Source organism: Lemur catta, chromosome 3 (genome assembly GCF_020740605.2).
Source record: "Lemur catta isolate mLemCat1 chromosome 3, mLemCat1.pri, whole genome shotgun sequence".
NCBI classification, from domain to species: domain Eukaryota; kingdom Metazoa; phylum Chordata; class Mammalia; order Primates; family Lemuridae; genus Lemur; species Lemur catta.
The window spans coordinates 32,532,406-32,554,541 of record NC_059130.1 but is presented as its reverse complement, the minus strand read 5'-3'; positions in this window follow the sequence as shown (position 1 = coordinate 32,554,541).

Below are 22,136 nucleotides of genomic sequence, written 5' to 3'. Positions count from 1 at the left end.
AAATTTTCGCATACTGCACATCAGATAAAAGACTGATAACAAGAATCTATTTAGAACTCAGGAAAATCAGCAAGAAAAAATCAAACAATCCTATCAAAAAGTGGGCAAATGACATGAATAGAAATTTGTCAGAAGAAGACATAAGAATGGCTAAAAAAGTATGAAAAAATTCTCAACATCCGTAATCATCAGGGAAATGCAAATCAAAACCACAATGAGATACCACTTAACTCTGGTGAGAATGGCCTTTATCAAAAAATCCCAAAACAACACATGTTGGCATGGATGCGGAGAGACAGGAATACTCATACACTGCTGGTGGAAATGCAAACTAGTGCAACCCCTGTGGAAAGCATTATGGAGATACCTGAAACAGATTCAAGTAGACCTACCATTCGATCCAGCAATCCTATTATTGGGCATATACCCAGAAAAACAAAAGTCATTCTATAACAAGGACACCTGTACCCGAATGTTTATAGCAGCACAATTCACAATCGCAAAGATGTGGAAACAACCCAAGTCCCTATCAATTCACGAATGTATTAGTAAACTGTGGTATATGTATACCATGGAGTATTACTCAGCTATAAGAAATAACGATGATATGACATCTCTTTGGTTCTCCTGGAAAGAGTTGGAACCCATTATATTAAGTGAAGTATCCAAAGAATGGAAAAACAACGATCACATGTACTCACCAGAGAACTGGTTTCCCTGATCATCACCTAAATGCACATCGGGGAAGGATACCAATTGGATATCAGACTGAGACTGGGGGTCGGTGGGGAAAGGGGATGGATGTGTGCGTTGCGCACCATCTGGGGAATGGTCATGCTTGACGGTGCTGACTCGGGGAGGTGGGGGGCGAGGGGATGGAGGTATTACTACATGGTGAATGCAGGCGCAGTGTCTGGAGAATGGACACGCCTGAGGCTCTGACTCAGGGGGATGGGCGGGACACGGACATTGTATGTAACCTGAGCTTTTGTACCCCCATGAAGAGCTGAAATAATAAAAAAAATAAATAATACAGCTGCATTTGGCAAGTCACTCACTGTCCTGGGTCTCTCTGTCCTAAGAGCCAAAGGATCTGGCTCCTTCAGTTTGAATATTCTAAGCCTGTGATTATTCATTTATTGATTCCTTCAACAAACACTCATTGAAAGTCTCTCACATGCAGGTACATGGAATATGGTAGTAACTGGGGACACTGCATCTGTACTGCAAGCCAGTCCTGCCAGTTTTGCAGTATCTGGGCTTCACCCTGTACTACCTGGGAAAAGCTGAGAACCTTCCCCTAGAGGAACATCAGAAAAAAGGCCTTTATTGGAGTCATTCCTGTAGCCCCGTCTTTCTCTCTCCCAGCATTTAGTCAGTCAGTCAACTCAGCTTTGCTTTCCTTTCACAATGTGAGCCAAAGATGGCCCTTTCAGAAGGAAGGAGAAGAATCAGATGTCATACCCACCAGATTCCTCTGGGACTTGGCCTCTTCAGTAAGTCCTAATTCTGGTGCTCAGTTTATTCCTTTCTCTTAGGGACTCAAAAAGTAGGGAATGTTCCCTTTCTAAGTACCAGTATACTGAGAAATGAATACTTGAAAGTAAAACAGTTTATTGTGGTGTCTTTGACAAGCCATGTGACCTGGGAGAGACTGAGAAGCATGAAATACTTTCCCGGCATTCAGTTCAATGCCACATACTCTCTTTTAAAGCCTTCAAACATTTATCCAAGAGAAACTGGAAATACTTGAGCTCATAAGCTGTTAAGATGTAGAGTTCCATAATGGAGAGATAAATTTATAGTTTCTTTATTACCACTTGAGAACAGCCAATAAGTGACCTCATTAGAACCGTTTGAAATCTCTTAGGGAGCAGTGAAAAGACAGCTTAAGGTTGGGTAGAGGTCATATCAAGACCTTGAGATAATTAGTTAATCTTGAGCCTTTTTTGTCAATGTCCCTTCCTCACAGTTTTTCTGGTAGCACTATTTAAATATGTAGTTCTTTGAAATTAGAAATAGAATGGAGTTGAAACTCGGGAGAAAGAAAAGGAAATGCTGATACTGAGATTATGAACAGAAAAATGACAGGTTTTTAAAAATATATAATTCTTATACCCAATTGGTGTCATTCCCAAATGTGCATTTAGGTGATGATCAGGGAAACCAATTTGCTGGTGAGTACAGGTGGTGCTTGTTTTTCCATTCTTGGGATACTTCACTTAATAGAATGGGTTCCAACTCTCTCCAGGAGAACAAAAGGGATTCTATATCACCGTTATTTCTTATACCTGAGGTGGGGGGTGGGGGGAGGGGATGGGTGTATACCTACATGATGAGTGCAATGTGCACTGTCTGGGGAATGGACACGCTTGAAGCTCTGATTCGGGTGGATGGGCAGTACATGGGCAATATATATAACCTGAACTTTTGTACCCCCATAATAAGCTGAAATAAAAAAAAAATCTAAGAAAAAAAAGAAAAAAATACAGAAAATTCTTCTGCATGAAAAATATATATATATAATTCTTGTTTGTTTATCTATAATAAGATGGGTTTAGGTAAAAAAGACTGAAAAAATCTAGAGTGAATGGGTTTTTTTTTTCTGAAATGGGAGGAAACATATTGATGATTACATCATCTGCACATTTTCGCAGTTTTGTCTTTTCTGTTCTGATTTTCATATCTCTTATTTATTTCTCTTGACACATTGAATTTGGTTATGAAATATAATATTGAATACTAGAAGTTATAAAGGCATTATTGTCTTTTTCAGATTTTAATTGAAATGTTTCTCATGCTTCATTCACCATTAAATGTGATGATTGAATCAGCAAGAAAAAAATCAAACAACTCCATTAAAAAGTGGCCAAAAGACATGAACAGAAGTTTTTCAAAAGAAGATACACTAATGGCCAACAAACATGAAAAAGTGCTCAACATCTCTTAATCATCAGGGAAATGCAAATCAAAACCACAATGAGATATAATATCATCTAACTCCAGTGAGAATGGCTTTTATCAAAAAGTCCCACAACAACAGATGCTGGTGTGGTTGCTCAGAGAAAGGAACACTTATACACTCTTGGTGGGACTGCAAACTTTTATAAACTCTATGGGAAATAGTATGGAGATACCTCAAAAAGTAAGAGTAGAACTACCATTTGATCTAACAATCCCATTATTGGGTATTCACCCGAAGGAAAAAAAGTCATTTTATCAAAAAGACACTTGCACTTGAATGTTTCTTACAGCACAATTTATAATTGCGAAGAGGTGGAATCAACCCAAGTGCCGATCAATACATGAGTGGGTTAATAAAATGTGGTATATGTATACCATGGAGTACTACTCAGCTATAAAAAATTGTAAACTAATATCTGTTTTACTAACTTGGAAGAAACTGGAGACCAATCTTCTAGGTGAAGTATCACATGAATGGAAAAACAAATACTACATGTACTGACTATTAAATTGGAACTAATTGATCAATACTGATGTACACATTATGGTAAAAAAATTCAACATAAATCAAGCAGGTGGGGGGGAAAAGGGGATGGGTAAATTCACACCTAATGGGTACAATGCCCACTATCAGGGTGATGAACAAACATAACTTTGACTGAAACTGTACAAAAGCAATTCATGTGACCAAGATGTTTGTACCCCTATAATATTCTGAAATAAAATAAATAAATAATACACAAATAAATATATAGATAAATAAATAAATAAATAAAATGTGATGCTTTCTATAGATCTTTGGCAAAGATCCTTTATCCAAATAAAGAAGTTCCCTTTTATTTCTGGTTTGTTTGCAAGTTTATCATGAATGATCTGTTAAATTTTCAGCTAGTTCCTTTTCTGCATCCATTGATATAATTATATGCTTTTTATTCTTTAATTAGTTAGGGGTGAATTACATTAATAGATAATTTAAATGTTGGCTCATTCATATGTTTTTAAAGTAAACCCTACTTGATATTTGTATACACTCTTGAATTCAGTTTACTATTTTATCATCTACCCATTATTGGCTGCTAATGATCTTTTCATACTTTATCTATTTTTGGTATCAAAGGTTTGGACTTAGCAACCTCTTTAAATGCTGGAGAAATTTCACACCTCTCTCTGCTCTGAAAGTGATGAATTTTTTTTTTGTCTTTGGGTTTTTTTGTGTGGGGGAGGGGAAGAGTAGGTTTCTTACTACCATTTCCTTTTTTATAGGGTTATTATTCTAGTAAATTTTCTGTTTCTTTCATGTCTGATTATGGTAATATATCTTTTTCTCCAAATTTGCCCATTTAATTTTTTTTAAGTAAATTAGTATAAAGTTGGCAAAGATATGCTTTTATAAGTATTTAGTTCATCTATATCTGTCCTGATATCCTTTTCTCCTACATGATGTTATTTATTGTGTCTTTGATTTTTCTTGATCATGGTTGACAAAGGTTTTATTTCTAAATTAATCTCTTCGAAGATCCAAACTTTTTAAAAATAACATTTTAATGTTTTAGTTTTCGTTACTTTTATATTTCGATTAATTTCTATTTCATTATTACTGGTTTCTACTTTCTTTGCGTTTATCATTATTCTGTTCCAAACTTTTTGAATTAAAATCTTAATTTATTATTTTTTATTAAATATATTAATATAAAGCTACAATTTTTATCTGAGAACTCCTTTGGATGTACCTCATTAGTTTTGATATCTAGTACTTTTGTTAAGTTGTAGTACTACACATTTTTAATTTTCATTTTTATTTCTCATTTAACTCACAATCTATTTAGATGCTTATGTTAAGAGACTAAGCTTAATACAGGAGTCAGGAGCCCAGACACTGGAGTCAGGGTCCCTGGGTTTGTGTCCACTCTGCCACTCACTCACTAGCTGTATAACTTTGGACAAATTGCTCAATCTCTCTGTGCATCAATTTCCTTATTTATAAAACGTGAAGAATAATACTACCTACCATAAACAGTTGTCATAAAGATTGAGTAAATATTTGAAAGTGCTTAGAATAATGGCTAACATATAGTAAATGAGATATTCAGATCAGATCTATGAGGAAAGGTGATGTAGGAGGGTTTGGCTACTGTTTTTGGTTGTTTTCTTATTTTATTGAATTGTGGTCCTTCAAAAATATCTATATAATATCAATGTTGAGGGATCTTTTGGAGTCAAAAGAGTGACCATTCTCTGTATGAAGGTTTGAATTTTAGATTAGGCTTGTTAATTGTTACTATAACCTTTTTAGGCTCTATCAACCCATTAAATATTTTTGTTAGTTTCCAAGAAAACTGTTAATATCTACTACTATGAGTGTGTCAGTTTCCCCTGATATTTTTATCAGTTTTTGCATAATACATTTTGAAATTATGCTGCTAGGACATTATAAATTCATGAGTGGAATATCTTTCTGTTAAATTATTTTGTTTATCAACTTTATAAGTATCTCAGTGGTTTTACCTTAAATAAGATTTTGTCTGGTATTAGTAATATTCCATCAACTTTCTGTCTGTATTTGCCTGAATACCATTTTCAACCTTTTTATTTTTAATCTTTCTGTCATATTATTTTAATGTATGTTTTTTAAATAGGGAAGTATCAGATTATTAAGACTCAGTCTGAGAGCCTTTGTGTCTCAATTAATTAGCTTAGTTCATTCACATTTACGGTAATTAAATAAATTGTTGGATGTTGTTGTCATCATATTTTATATTTTCCTTTTACTAAGGTTTCCTAATTTCTATTTGTTTCTTAGGCAGCCTTTTATTTCATTGATTAATTTTTTATTTGTTTTCACTTTCTGGCTAGAAAGTTATATACCAAACATTTTTATTTCTCCAATAGTTATCCTTAATTGTTGTAATTTTATTTTATTTTTGGATAAATAATCCAAATGTAGAATTAAATAGTGAAATGAAAAGCAGTACATTATTTAAAAAAATTAGTTCTCTATCCAGTCATGATTCTTGCTTCTCGGAAGCAATCACTTTGAGCTCTTTTACATGTTTCTCATGTTATGCATCTCCCTGTTTCTGCTATATTATATGCAATACGCATATAATGGTATTTCTTTCTTCCTAAATGTTAGGCGTTATCTTTTGACTTCCTAGTTCATTTATAACACCATCTGTGTGCACTTGAACACAAACACACCCACATACTTCTCCTCCTGTCATCCTCTCAGTAAACATTCAATCAATTTTCAGAACATACATTATTATGATATGCAAATATTATTCACAGCTGAGCCATACAGCTTATTGTAAGTGCACATCTCTTCCTGAGCAATTTTTTTCTTGTTAAATTTTTATGATTTAACTCTTTTATTTGTTTAGTTTTCAAGTGTCTGTAATTAATCAGTCCTCAAACTTTTCACCAGAACTGTGAAACCTTTTCTCCATAGAGAGAGTTGATATAGTCAAACATGTTGGATAATCTCCCTAAGTTGTATTTATATATTTATGTAGCCTACTAGTTATTTAATTTCTTTTTGTCTTAAGACCACCAGTCTGAGGTCCTTTCCCTCCTTCTCCAATCACATCCTAAGGTTGCTCTCCAGGACTTCCAAAGGGCTATAGTGATGGACCTTTTCTTCACAAGCATTCTGGGATTCATTTGTCTCTTACCTATGTTAGTTGTCTTATTTCCTGGATCCCTCATTTTGATGGAGTACTTCTTCAATAACTTCCTGAGAATGAGACCATGGGATGTAATTTTCTTGAAATGCTACTTCTCTAAAAATATGTTTATTATATCCACACATATTGTGAATATTCTCTTTGATGTACTAATTTAGCTTAGAAATAATTTTCCCTAGTGAGTCTGAATGCATTGCTTCATTGTTTTCTAAATTTTGGTGTAGTTGTTAAAAAGTCTAATTTCATTTGAAATCTCAGTCTTTTGATTTTGGTGTTTTTCTTCCTTTTATCTGAAAGATTTTAGCATTTTCCTTTATTCTTAGAGTTTGATCTCATAGGATGATGTCCTTCCATGTGTGTTCTTTTCTTATTTTCTTTCCTGCTATGCTAATCACTCAATCTGAAAATTTATATTCTTCAGTATTTTGAAATATTGTTTTCCTTGATGTTGTTTCTTCTCTATTTTTTCTATTTGCTTGTTCTGACACTCATATTTGTTGGACATTACACTTCTTCTATAAATTGCATTGTTTATTCTGTTTCTTATTTTTCTTTTTTTTTTTTTTTTTTTTTTAATATATATTTTTTTTTATTTCAGCTCATCATGGGGGTACATAAGTTCAGATCATATACATTGTCCCTGTCCCGCCCATCCCCCCGAGTCAGAGTCCCAAGCACGTCCGCTCCCACTCTCCAGACACTGCGCCTGGCACTCGCCATGTATTCATACCTCGATCCCCTCCCCCCCCCACTTCCCCGGGTCTGCACCCTCAAGCATGACCATTCCCCAGAGGGTGCGCAATGCACTCGTCATGTAGGCATACACCCATCCCCTCCCCCCACCCCCCCATCCCAGTCTGATATCCAATTGGTATCCTTCCCTGATGTACATTTAGGTGATGATCAGGGAAACCAGTTTTCTGGTGAGTACATGTGATGCTTGTTTTTCCATTCTTTGGATACTTCACTTAGTATAATGGGTTCCAGCTCTCTCCAGGAGAACCAAAGAGATGTCGTATCATCGTTATTTCTTATAGCTGAGTAGTACTCCATGGTATACATATACCACAGTTTACTAATCCATTCGTGGATCAATGGGCACTTGGGTTGTTTCCACATCTTTGCGATTGTGAATTGTGCTGCTATAAACATTCGGGTACAGGTGTCTTTGTTAAAAAATGACTTTTGTTCTTCTGGGTATATGCCCAATAATGGAATTGCTGGATCAAATGGTAGGTCTACTTGAATCTGTTTAAGGTATCTCCATATTGCTTTCCATAGGGGTTGCACTAGTTTGCATTCCCACCAGCAGTGTATGAGTGTTCCTGTCTCTCCGCATCCACGCCAACACGTGTTGTTTTGGGATTTTTTGATAAAGGCCATTCTCACCGGAGTTAAGTGGTATCTCATTGTGGTTTTGATTTGCATTTCCCTGATGATTAGGGATGTTGAGCATTTTTTGATACCTTTTTTGGCCATTCTTATGTCTTCTTTTGAAAAATTTCTATTCATGTCCTTTGCCCATTTTTTGATAGGATTGTTTGATTTTTTCTTGCTGATTTTCCTGAGTTCTAAATAGATTCTTGTTATCAGTCTTTTATCTGATGTGTAGTATGCAAAAATTTTTTCCCATTCTGTAGGCTGTCTGTTTATTTTCGTGACTGTTTCTTTGGCTGTGCAGAAGCTTTTTAATTTAATCAGGTCCCATTCGTTTATTTTTGTTGTTGCTGCAATTGCCTTAGGGGTTTTCTTCATAAATTCTTTGCCTAGACCAATGTCTGTGAGAGTCTTTCCTACATTTTCTTCTAGAATTGTAATCGTTTCCCATTTAAGGTTTAAATCTGTTATCCACCGTGATTTGATTTTTGTGAGAGGTGAAATCTGTGGGTCCTGTTTCAGTCTTCTACATGTGGCTATCCAGTTTTCCCAGCACCATTTATTGAATAGGGACTCTTGTCCCCAGAGTATTTTTTTGTCTATTTTGTCAAAGATTAGATGATTATATGAGGATGGTTTTATATTTGGGTTTTCTGTTCTGTTCCACTGGTCTGTGTCCCTGCCCTTGTGCCAATACCAAGCAGTTTTAAGCACCACAGCTTTGTAGTATAGTTTGAAGTCTGGCAAATCAATACCTCCCATTTTGTTTTTATTGCTTAAGATTGCTTTTGCTATACGGGGTCTTCTCTGTTTCCATACAAAGTATATAATTATTTTTTCTAAGTCTGTGAAAAATGATGTTGGTAATTTAATAGGAATTGCATTGAATCTATAGATTACTTTGGGTAGTATAGACATTTTAACGATGTTAATTCTTCCAATCCATGAGCATGGTATGGATTTCCACTTATTTACGTGTTCTGCAATTTCCTTCCTTAGCGTTTCATAGTTCTCTTTATAGAGGTCCTTTACCTCTTTAGTTAAATATATTCCTAGATATTTTATTTTCTTTGTTGCTATTTTGAAAGGTATTGAGTCCTTAATTTGGTTCTCCAATTGAATGGTATTGGCATATATGAATGCCTCTGATTTGTGTGTATTGACTTTGTAACCTGAGACATTACTGAATTCGTTAATTAATTCCAGGAGTCTCTTGGTTGAGTCCTTGGGGTTTTCCAGATACAACATCATGTCATCAGCGAAGAGTGAGAGTTTGATCTCTTCTGTCCCTATTTGGACACCTTTGATTCTGCTCTCTTGTCTGATAGCTCTCGCAAGGACTTCCAATACAATGTTGAAAAGTAATGGGGACAGTGGGCAGCCTTGTCTGGTTCCAGTTCTGAGTGGGAATGCTTTCAATTTTTCCCCATTCAGTATGATGTTGGCTGTGGGTTTGTCATATATGGCTTGTATTATTTTTAGGTAGGTCCCATTTATGCCTATGTTGTTAAGTGTTTTTATCATAAAAGGGTGTTGAATTTTGTCAAATGCTTTTTCTGCATCTATTGAGAGGATCATATGGTCTTTATTTTTGCTTCTATTTATGTGGTTAATTACATTTATAGATTTTCGTATGTTGAACCACCCCTGCATCTCTGGGATGAAGCCTACTTGGTCGTGATGAATTATTTTTTTAATCAGCACTTGGATACGATTTGCTAGGATTTTATTGAGAATTTTTGCATCTACGTTCATGAGAGAAATTGGTCTGTAGTTTTCTTTTTTTGTTGCATCCTTTCCTGGTTTTGGTATCAATGTTATATTGGCTTGGTAGAATGTGTTGGGGAGAATTCCATCCTTCTCAATATTGAAGAATAGTTTATGTAGGATGGGCACCAGTTCATCTTTGTATGTATGGTAAAATTCAGGTGTGAACCCATCTGGACCAGGGCTTTTCTTTTTGGGAAGGTTTCTTATTGCTGTTTCAATTTCAGTTCTTGATATTGGTCTATTCAGGAATTCTATTTCTTCCTGATTGAGCTTGGGAAGGCTGTGTGTTTCTAAAAATTTGTCCATTTCCTCCTCATTTTCCAATTTGTGTGCATAAAGATTTTTGTAATATTCATAGATAATGTCATGTATCTCTGTGGCTTCGGTTGTGATTTCTCCTTTCATGTTCCTGATGGAAGTTATTAAAGATTTTTCTTTTCTGCTCTTGGTTAGTCTAGCCAGTGGTGTGTCTATTTTATTTATCTTTTCAAAGAACCAACTTTTTGTTTTATTAATTTCCCTTATAGTATTTTTGTTGTCTTTTTCATTTAATTCTGATTTGATCTTAACAATTTCTCGCCTTCTGCTGGGTTTGGGGTCAGTCTGTTCTTCTTTCTCCAGCTCTTTGAGTCTATTCATTAAGTTGTCTATTTGTAAGTTGTCTGTCTTTTTGAAATAAGCATTTATGGAAATGAATTTTCCTCTCAGGACTGCTTTAGCTGCATCCCATAGATTTTGATAAGTTGTGTCACCTTTGTCGTTTAATTCAAAGAATGTTTTGATTTCTGACTTAATTTCTTCTTTTACAAAATTGTTATTCAGAAGAAGGTTGTTTAGCTTCCATGACCTTGAGTAGGAATGAGAGTTCCTGTTAGGGTTCATTATTACTTTTATTCCATTGTGGTCTGAGAAGATGCAGGGTATGATTTCTATTTTTTTAATTTTTTTAAGACTTGCTTTATGGCCTAGGATATGGTCAATCTTAGAGAATGTTCCGTGAGCCGATGAGAAGAATGTATATTCAGTGGATTTCGGGTAGAATGTCCTGTAGATGTCAGTCAGGCCCATTTGTTCTAGCCTTCTGTTTAAGTCTACTATGTCTTTGCTTATTTTCTGCTTGGAGGATCTGTCCTGTGCTGTCAGTGGGGTGTTAAAGTCTCCAACTATTAAAGTGTTGTTGTCTATCATTTGGTTTAGATCGAGTAGGATTTGCTTTATGAATCTGGGTGCACCTAGATTGGGTGTATATATATTAAGTATGGTTATGTCTTCTTGTTGAATTGTGCCTTTCACCAGTATGTAGTAACCGTCTTTGTCTTTTATTACTTTTGTTGGTTTAAAGACTAAGTTATTGGAAATTAAAACTGCCACACCAGCTTTCTTTTGGCTACCATTTGCTTGAAATATCAAGTTCCATCCTTTTATTTTCAGTCTAAATGCATCTTTGCCGGTTAAGTGTGTTTCCTGAAGGCAGCAGATACTTGGTTTGTGTTTTTTTATCCATTGGCCCAGTCTATGTCTCTTGAGTGGGGAATTCAGGCCATTGACATTTAGTGAGAGAACTGATAATTGGGACAGATTTCTGTTTATCTTATTGGGTAGAACTTCTTTTCTATGTTTTCTCTCTTGAGCCATTGTGGTGGCTAGAATTTGATCTTTAGTTCTTGGGTGGTTTTACATTCGTGGGTCTTTGTTGTGATGATCCGTGTGTAACTCTCTTTTGAGTACTTCTTGGAGGGGTGGTCTTGTCTTGGTGAATTCCCTCAGTCCTTGTTTATCTGAGAATGTCTTAATTTCTCCTTCATATAGAAAGCTTAGCTTAGCTGGGTACAAGATTCTAGGCTGGGCATTATTCTGTTTCAGAAGAGTGAGAATGGGGCCCCAACTTCTTCTTGCTTGTAAAGTTTCAGTTGAGAAATCTGGCGTAATTCTAATGGGTCTCCCTTTGTATGTTACTTGTTTCTTTCTCCTTACAGCTCGAAGAAGTGTCTCTTTAGTGGATATTTTGGTCAGTCTGACGACTACGTGGCGTGGTCTTTTCCTATTTGCTATGAATCTACCAGGGGTTCTTTGAGCTTCTTGAACCTGTATATCTAAAGTTTTAGCAAGGCCTGGGAAATTTTCTTCTATTATGTCTTCAAATAGTTTATCCAGCCCTTGCTTATTATCTTCTTCACCTTCAGGGATGCCTATAACTCTCACATTAGGTTTCTTCACTTAATCCCACATTTCTTGAAGACTCTGATCTTTTTTCTTATTTCTTTGCTCTATCTCTGTGACTGTCTTATTTAATTGGAAAGAGTTATCTTCGATTTCTGAGATTCTGTCTTCTATTTGATCTACCCTGTTCTTGAGACTTTCCACTGTGTTTTGTAGCTCCCTGAATAAATCCCTCATTTCTAGGAGTTCAGTTTGGTTTTTTTTCAATACGTCTATTTCTTTAGTGAATTTTTCTTCCAAATCCTGGAATTTTTTTGCGGTTTCTTTGCGGTGGATATCAATTTTTTCTTGTATATCATTCAGCTTATTTATAACCCAAGACTGAAATTCTTCTGGTAACATGTTGGTATTCTGAAACTGGCTTGTGCCAATTGGAGGAGAGTTGGTATTTCTCTTTGGGGGCGAGGTTTCCGTTTGGTTTTTTGTGCTCCCCATATTTTTCCGCTGAGCCCTTCCCATCTGGCTCTATCGTTAGATCTTTTCTCACAGCTTTAGTCTAGTTAACAGCACGTCTTGTACTCTGTTCTTAGGCTGTGGAACAGTCTAGGAATGTTGCTTCCTTTATCTATAGGGGGAGACTGTTGTGTGCTGTTTAGAGTTTCTTTTTTCTATCTCAGTTGGGGGACTGCTTCTGATGGGTCCACCCCCAGAGGGTTGGCTTGACCTAAGACCAGTTTGGCAAGTTAAATCACTGTGTTTTGGACTTTCAGTTAGTAGGCAGGATTCACACTATTTGCAAGCAGAAAGCCTCTTCTCCCTCTCTTTTTCTTTCCCTTCCTTCTTCTTTTTCTTTTTTTTTCTTCTCCCTCCTTCCTCTTTCTTCCCTTCCTCTCTCTTCCTCTTCCTTCTTCTTCCCCCCCTGACTTTTGGTTCTTCCTCTGGATGTGTGGTTTCTGTCTCTTTCTGCAGGAAAGACACTGGCTAGGCAGAGGAGGCAGTGCCCTCACTCCCTCAGTGCCCCAGCTGCTGCAGCTCCCACGGGCAAGGGTCTACACTGTCCCAGTGTTCCCAAGGTCCAGGCTCCACACTCTTGTGTCTGGGGAAGCACTCAGTGTTCACACCTGGGAAGGGGACCTGGAGAGGGTCTATGGATCAGGGGATGGAGCCTCCTGGGGAGCCGCCTGGCACCCTATGGCTCTGCAGCAGTTAGACCTTGGCCCTCACAATTGCTGCTGCCCACCCGCAGTTCGCTGGTACTGGGGGGCAATATTCAGGGACCAATAGGAGTCAGACCTGGGGGTCTGGAGCACTCAGGAGTATACAGTAGCTCTTGGGCTGGAGGGCCACCGGAAAGGAAAAAAGAAAAAAAAGAAAAAAAAAGAAAAAAAAAAAGAGAGAGAGAGAGAAACAATATGAATAACAAGGAGAATAAAGAGAAAACAAGAATGAAAAGAGAAAGAAAGAAAGAGAGAAATAAAATAAAAAAAAAAAAAGAGAGAGAGAGAAACAGTATGAATAACAAGGAGAATAAAGAGAAAACAAGAAAGAAAAGAGAAAGAAAGAAAGAAAGAGGGAAATAAAATAAAAAAAAAAAAAAAAGAAAGAAAAAATCTCGCTTTAATATTTCACACTCGCGGCCCCTCGCCTCGGCGCAGGCCCGCGTCTGTCCCTTTAAGAGATAGGGCGCCGGAGAGCCGCCAGAGGCTTAGCTGTGGGAACCAAGATGGCGACCGCGCATCCGCGGGTTGCAGGCGCCCGGGGAGAGCGTTCAGAGCTCGGCAGGCGCCAGGGCCCACAGTAGCTCCCCAGCCGGAGAGCTGCTGTGGGGGCAGAAAAAAGCAAAAAAAGTCCCGCTTTAATATTTCACGCTCACGGCCCCTCGCTTCGGCGCAGGCCCGCGTCTGTCCCTTTAAGAGGTAGGGCTCCAGAGACGCGTCAGAGGCTTAGCTGTGGGAACCAAGATGGCGACCGCGCATCCGCCGGTTGCAGGCGCCCGGGGAGAGCGTTCAGAGCTCGGCAGGCGCCAGGGCCCACAGTAGCTCCCCAGCCGGAGAGCTGCCGTGGGGGCAGAAAAAAGCAAAAAAAGTCCCGCTTTAATATTTCACGCTCGCGGCCCCTCGCTTCGGCTCAGGCCCGCGTCTGTCCCTTTAAGAGGTAGGGCTCCAGAGACGCGTCAGAGGCTTAGCTGTGGGAACCAAGATGGCGACCGCGCATCCGCCGGTTGCAGGCGCCCGGGGAGAGCGTTCAGAGCTCGGCAGGCGCCAGGGCCCACAGCAGCTCCCCAGCCGGAGAGCTGCCGTAGGGGTAAAAAAAAAAGCAAAAAAGTCCCGCTTTAATATTTCACGCTCGCGGCCCCTGGCCTCGGCGCAGGCCCGCGTCTGTCCCTTTAAGAGATAGGGCTCCGGAGAGCCGCCAGGGTCCAAGCTCTCGCCCGCCTATGTCACCTGTCCTCGGAGCTCCAGGTCTCCCGTGGTGATTCTGCACCGATTTCAGTCAGATCCTTGACCGAGTGGATGTGGGGGTCAGTGGGGAGATCAAGCCGCTTTGCTGTGGGGCTGAACCCGCCCCACTGTCCGGTGAGGCAGGTACGGCCGTCCCGCACTCCGCTGTCTGTTTTCCGTCCCGCACTCTCCAAATTATCTCGGTCTGATTTCCCACTCGCCTCTGTTTTTTACTGTTCCCTGTGTCCGACGGTGATTCTCCGTGGGTTCACCTCACCCTTCCTGTGGAGGAGCAATCCTCCAGTGTTGTGGCAGGTGGAGATCCACGCCTTCCTCTCCGGGAGCACAAATCCAGGAGGTCACCTCCACTCCGCCATCTTCTCTCCTGTTTCTTATTTTTCTAACTTTCTTTTTACTACACTTTCTGGAAAGCTTCTCAAATTTTCTTCCAATTTGTGAATTTATTAATGGAAAAAAATTACCTTATATTCCAAACTTTTCTCTTTAGAGTAGCCTGTTTTTATTTCATGGAAACTTTGCTGGCCATTTTTGTATCTTCCATTGAAAAATATCTGCTCATTTTTTTGCCCACTTTTTAATGGGGTTATTTTTTTTCTTGCTGATTTGTTTGATTTCTTTGTAGCTTGTGGATATTAGTTCTTTGTTGGATGTATAGTTTGCAAATATTTTTCCCATTCTGTAGATTGTCTATTTACTCCATTGATTATTTCCTTTGCTGTGCAGAAACTTTTTAGTTTCATAAAGTCCCATTTATTTATTTTTGTTGTTGCCATGTTTGCTTTTGGGGTCTTAGTCATAAATTTTTTCCTGAGGCCAATGTCCAGAAGAGCTTTTCCTACATTTTCTTCTAGAATTTTTATGGTTTCAGGTTTTACATTTAAGTCTTTAATCCATCCTCAGTTAATTTTTGTATGTGGTGGAGACAGGAATTTAATTTCATTCTTCTGTATGTGACTATGCAATTTTCCCAGCATCATTTATTGAATAGCACATACTTTCCCTAGTGTAAGTTTTTGTCTGCTTTGTAGAAGACCAGTTGGTTGTAGGTATATGGTTTTATTTCTGGGTTCTCTATTCTGTTCTATTGATCTATGTCTCTACCTTTGTACAAGTACCATGTTGTTTTGTTTACTATAGCCTTTAGTATAATTTAAAGTCAGATAATGTGATGTCTCCAGATTTGTTCTTTTGCTTTGGATTGCTTTGGCTATTCAGGTTTATTTTTTATATATGAAATTTAGGATTGTTTTTCCTAATTATGTGAATAATGGCATTGGTGGTATTTTGATGGGAATTGCATTGAATCTATCTGGTATGGACATTTTAACAATATTGATTCTTCTAATCTATGAGCATGGCTTGTTTTTCATGTTTGTGTCATCTATGATTTCTTTAATCAATGTTTTGTAGTTCTCTTTGCAGAGCTCTTTTACTTCCTTGTTTAAGTACATTCCTACATATTTTACTTTTTGCGTCTATTGTCAATGGCATTGAGTTCTTAGTTTGATTCTCAGCTTGGCTATTATTAGTGTATAGGAATGCTACTGATTTTTGTACATTAGTTTTGTTACTTGAAACCATAATGAATTTATTTATCAATTCTACGAGAGTTTTGGAGCAGTTTTTAGGGTTTTCTAGATATAAGATCTTATCATCTTCAAACAGGGATAGTTTGACTTCCCGTTTTGTGATTTGGGTGTCCTTTATTTCTTTCTCTTATGCAATTGTTCTGGCTAGGACTTTCAGTACTATGTTGAATAGAAGTGGTAAAAGTGGGCATCCTTGTCTTGTTTTAGTTCTTAGAGGGAACACTTTCAAATTTTCCCTATTCAATATGATGTTGGCTGTGGGTTTGTTATATATGATTTTATTATTTTGAGTTATGGTCCTTCTATACCTAGCTTGGTAAGGATTTTTATCATGAAAGTGTGCTGGATTTTTTTCAAATGCTTTTTCTGCTTCTATTGACATGACCATGTGGTGTTTGGTTTTAATTTTGTTTATGCAGTGGACCACATTTATTGATTTGCATATGTTGAATCATCTTTGCATCCCTGGGATGAAACCCATTGATTGGGGTGAATTATCATCATTATTATTATATTTTGGTGTGCTGTTGGATTTGGTTTGCTAGTATTTTGGGGATGTTACTATGTGTAAGTCACTTTGCTCAATGATTTATGCATTAACTCATCCAAGTCTCACAATATTCTTATGAGTTAAGTACTAATATTATTTATTTTATAAATGAGGAAAGTGTGTTGCAGAGTTTCAGACTTTGTCCAAGGTGAAATAAGAATCAACTGTAGGGTGTTCTTTCACCAAATCCTCTGTTCTTAACCACCAATCTGTAGTGATTCTCATGCTGTTTCCTCTAGACCTTAAAATGCTGAGCCCTATACCTTCATGCCCCCTGTGACTCATGTATCATTCAGGTTTCCCTTACTACCTTGGATAGTACCTCCTTTATAGCATTGTCTGACCTTAAGCCTGAGTTAGGTGCCCTTCTTTATGCTTCCTATATTAATCTCCATCATAATACCCCTTAATCTGTACTATCTTTCCCATTTACCTTTCTCTTCTAATGTTGTTGTGAGTTATTTAACAATAGGAACACTTACTAATTAATTGTTCATTAAATAAATAATTATTGAGCAAATAGAACACACTAACCATGGCATCTATAGACCTCAACATATAGTAATGAAACAAGAGATAGCTGATGAATGAATAAATGAATAAATATCCTTCTTTGAGATTCTTTTCTTCTTAAGGTCAGCTGTAAATTATATTACTAATCTTACAGAGAAAAGTAGAATTTAATTACATAATCACATTGAATAAATTACAAAATTGATTCTATTCATGCAAACTTCCTATAGTTATTGTCCTTTGTCTTTAGCTTCTAATTCTCTCTCTGAAATGATCATTTGAAGTCATCCTTAGTAAACATTTTACCTTTAATATCGCTGCTTTTAGCATGCTTTAAATAATTTTATATAGACTTAGAGTTTACTATATAGCATTCACTAGGTGCCAGATACTTTTCTTTTTTATTTCAGCTCATCATGGGGGTACATAAGTTTAGGTCATATACATTGTCCATGTCCTGCCCATCCCCCCAAGTCAGAGTCCCAAGCACGTCCATTCTCATTCTCAAGACAGTGCGCCTGGCACTCATCATGTAGTTATACCTCCATCCACTCCGCCCCCCACCTCCCCGGGTCTGCACCTTCAAGCATGACCATTCCCCAGAGGGTGTGCAACGCACTTGTCATGTAGGCATACACCCATCCCCTCCCCCCATCCCAGTCTGATATCCAATTGGTATCCTTCCCTGATGTACATTTAGGTGATAATCAGGGAAACAAGTTTTCTGGTGAGTACATGTGATGCTTGTTTTTCCATTCTTTGGATACTTCACTTAGTATAATGGGTTCCAGCTCTCTCCAGGAGAACCAAAGAGATGTCGTATCATCGTTATTTCTTATAGCTGAGTAGTACTCCATGGTATACATATGCCACAGTTTACTAATCTATTCGTGGATTCATGGGCACTTGGGTTGTTTCCACATCTTTGCAATTGTGAATTGTGCTGCTATAAACATTCGGGTACAGGTGTCCTTGTTAAAGAATGACTTTTGTTCTTCTGGGTATATGCCCAATAATGGGATTGCTGGATCAAATGGTAGGTCTACTTGAATCTGTTTAAGGTATCTCCACATTGCTTTCCATAGGGGTTGCACTAGTTTGCATTCCCACCAGCAGTGTATGAGTGTTCCTGTCTCTCCGCATCCATGCCAACATGTGTTGTTTTGGGATTTTTTGATAAAGGTCATTCTCACCGGAGTTAAGTGGTATCTCATTGTGGTTTTGATTTGCATTTCCCTGATGATTAGGGATGTTGAGAATTTTTTGATACCTTTTTTGGCCATTCTTATGTCTTCTTTTGAAAAATTTCTATTCATGTCCTTTGCCCATTTTTTGATAGGATTGTTTGATTTTTTCTTGCTGATTTTCCTGAGTTCTAAATAGATTCTTGTTATCAGTCTTTTATCTGATGTGTAGTATGCGAAAATTTTTTCCCATTCTGTAGGCTGTCTGTTTATTTTTGTGACTGTTTCTTTGGCTGTGCAGAAGCTTTTTAATTTAATCAGGTCCCATTCGTTTATTTTTGCTGTTGCTGCGATTGCCTTAGGGGTTTTCTTCATAAATTCTTTGCCTAGACCAATATCTGTAAGAGTCTTTCCTACATTGTCTTCTAGAATTCTAATCGTTTCCCATTTAAGGTTTAAATCTGTTATCCACCGTGATATGCTTTTTGTGAGAGGTGAAATCTGTGGGTCCTGTTTCAGTCTTCTACATGTGGCTATCCAGTTTTCCCAGCACCATTTATTGAATAGGGACTCTTGTCCCCAGAGTATGTTTTTGTCTATTTTGTCAAAGATTAGATGGCTATATGAGGATGGTTTTATATTTGGGTTTTCTGTTCTGTTCCACTGGTCTGTGTCCCTGCCCTTGTGCCAATACCAAGCAGTTTTAAGAACCACAGCTTTGTAGTATAGTTTGAAGTATGGCAAATCAATACCTCCCATTTTGTTTTTATTGCTTAAGATTGCTTTTGCTATACGGGGTCTTCTCTGATTCCATACAAAGTGTATAATTATTTTTTCTAAATCTGTGAAAAATGATGTTGGTAATTTAATAGGAATTGCATTGAATCTATAGATTACTTTGGGTAGTATAGACATTTTAACGATGTTAATTCTTCCAATCCATGAGCATGGTATGGATTTCCACTTATTTACGTGTTCTGCAATTTCCTTCCTTAGCGTTTCATAGTTCTCTTTATAGAGGTCCTTTACCTCTTTAGTTAAATATATTCCTAGATATTTTATTTTCCATGTTGCTATTTTGAAAGGTATTGAGTCCTTAATTTGGTTCTCCGATTGAGTGGTATTGGCATATATGAATGCCTCTGATTTGTGTGTATTGACTTTGTAACCTGAGACATTACTGAATTCGTTAATTAATTCCAGGAGTCTCTTGGTTGAGTCCTTGGGGTTTTCCAGATACAACATTATGTCATCAGCAAAGAGTGAGAGTTTGATCTCCTCTGTCCCTATTTGGACACCTTTGATTCTGCTCTCTTGTCTGATAGCTCTCGCAAGGACTTCCAATACTATGTTGAAAAGTAATGGGGACAGTGGGAAGCCTTGTCTTGTTCCAGTTCTGAGTGGGAATGCTTTCAATTTTTCCCCATTCAGTATGATGTTGGCTGTGGGTTTGTCATATATGGCTTGTATTATTTTTAGGTAGGTCCCATTTATGCCTATGTTGTTAAGTGTTTTTATCATAAAAGGGTGTTGAACTTTGTCAAATGCTTTTTCTGCATCTATTGAGAGGATCATATGGTCTTTATTTTTGCTTCTATTTACGTGGTTAATTACATTTATAGATTTTCGTATGTTGAACCACCCCTGCATCTCTGGGATGAAGCCTACTTGGTCGTGATGAATTATTTTTTTAATCAGCACTTGGATACGATTTGCTAGGATTTTATTGAGAATTTTTGCATCTATGTTCATGATAGAAATTGGTCTGTAGTTTTCTTTTTTTGTTGCATCCTTTCCTGGTTTTGGTATCAATGTTATATTGGCTTGGTAGAATGTGTTGGGGAGAATTCTATCTTTCTCAATACTGAAGAATAGTTTATGTAGGATGGGCACCAGTTCATCTTTGTATGTATAGTAAAATTCAGGTGTGAACCCATCTGGACCAGGGCTTTTCTTTTTGCGAAGGTTTTTTATTGCTGTTTCAATTTCAGTTCTTGATATTGGTCTATTCAGGAATTCTATTTCTTCCTGATTGAGCTTGGGAAGGCTGTGTGTTTCTAAAAATTTGTCCATTTCCTCCTCATTTTCCAATTTGTGTGCATAAAGATTTTTGTAATATTCATAGATAATGTCATGTATCTCTGTGGCTTCGGTTGTGATTTCTCCTTTCATGTTCCTGATGGAAGTTCTTAAAGATTTTTCTTTTCTGCTCTTGGTTAGTCTAGCCAGTGGTGTGTCTATTTTATTTATCTTTTCAAAGAACCAACTTTTTGTTTTATTAATTTCCCTTATGGTATTTTTGTTGTCTTTTTCATTTAATTCTGATTTGATCTTAATAATTTCTCGCCTTCTGCTGGGTTTGGGGTCAGTCTGTTCTTCTTTCTCCAGTTCTTTGAGTCTATTCATTAAGTTGTCTATTTGTAAGTTGTCTGTCTTTTTGAAATAGGCATTTATGGAAATGAATTTTCCTCTCAGGACTGCTTTAGCTGCATCTCATAGATTTTGATAAGTTGTGTCACCTTTGTCATTTAATTCAAAGAATGTTTTGATTTCTGACTTAATTTCTTCCTTTACAAAATTGTTATTCAGAAGAAGGTTGTTTAGCTTCCATGACTTTGAGTAGGAATGAGAATTCCTGTTAGGGTTCATTATTACTTTTATTCCATTGTGATCTGAGAAGATGTAGGGTATGATTTCTATTTTTTTAATTTTTTTAAGACTTGCTTTATGACCTAGTATATGGTCAATCTTAGAGAATGTCCCGTGAGCTGATGAGAAGAATGTATATTCAGTGGATTTCGGGTAGAATGTCCTGTAGATGTCAGTCAGGCCCATTTGTTCTAGCATTCTGTTTAAGTCTACTATGTCTTTGATTATTTTCTGCTTGGAGGATCTGTCCTGTGCTGTCAGTGGGGTGTTAAAGTCTCCAACTATTAAAGTGTTGTTGTCTATCATTTGGTTTAGATTGAGTAGGATTTGCTTTATGAATCTGGGTGCACCTAGATTGGGTGCATATATATTAAGTATGGTTATGTCTTCTTGTTGAATTGTGCCTTTCACCAGTATGTAGTAACCGTCTTTGTCTTTTATTACTTTTGTTGGTTTAAAGACTAAGTTATTGGAAATTAAAACTGCCACACCAGCTTTCTTTTGGCTACCATTTGCTTGAAATATCTAGTTCCATCCTTTTATTTTCAGTCTAAATGCATCTTTGCCGGTTAAGTGAGTTTCCTGAAGGCAGCAGATACTTGGTTTGTGTTTTTTGATCCATTGGCCCAGTCTATGTCTCTTGAGTGGGGAATTCATGCCATTGACATTTAGTGAGAGAACTGATAATTGGGACAGATTTCTGTTTATCTTATTGGGTAGAACTTCTTTGCTATGTTTTCTCTCTTGAGCCATTGTGGTGGCTAGAATTTGATCTTTATCTCTTGGGTGGTTTTACATTCATGGGTCTTTGTTGTGATGATCCATGTGTAACTCTCTTTTGAGTTCTTCTTGGAGGGGTGGTCTTGTCTTGGTGAATTCCCTCAATCCTTGTTTATCTGAGAATGTCTTAATTTCTCCTTCATATAGAAACCTTAGCTTAGCTGGGTACAGGATTCTAGGCTGGGCATTATTCTGTTTCAGAAGAGTGAGAATGGGGCCCCAACTTCTTCTTGCTTGTAAAGTTTCAGTTGAGAAATCTGGCGTAATTCTAATGGGTTTCCCTTTGTATGTTACTTGTTTCTTTCTCCTTACAGCTCGAAGAAGGGTCTCTTTAGTGGATATTTTGGTCAGTCTGACGACTACATGGCTTGGTGTTTTCCTATTTGCTATGAATCTCCCAGGGGTTCTTTGAGCTTCTTGAACTTGTATATCTAAAGTTTTAGCAAGGCTTGGGA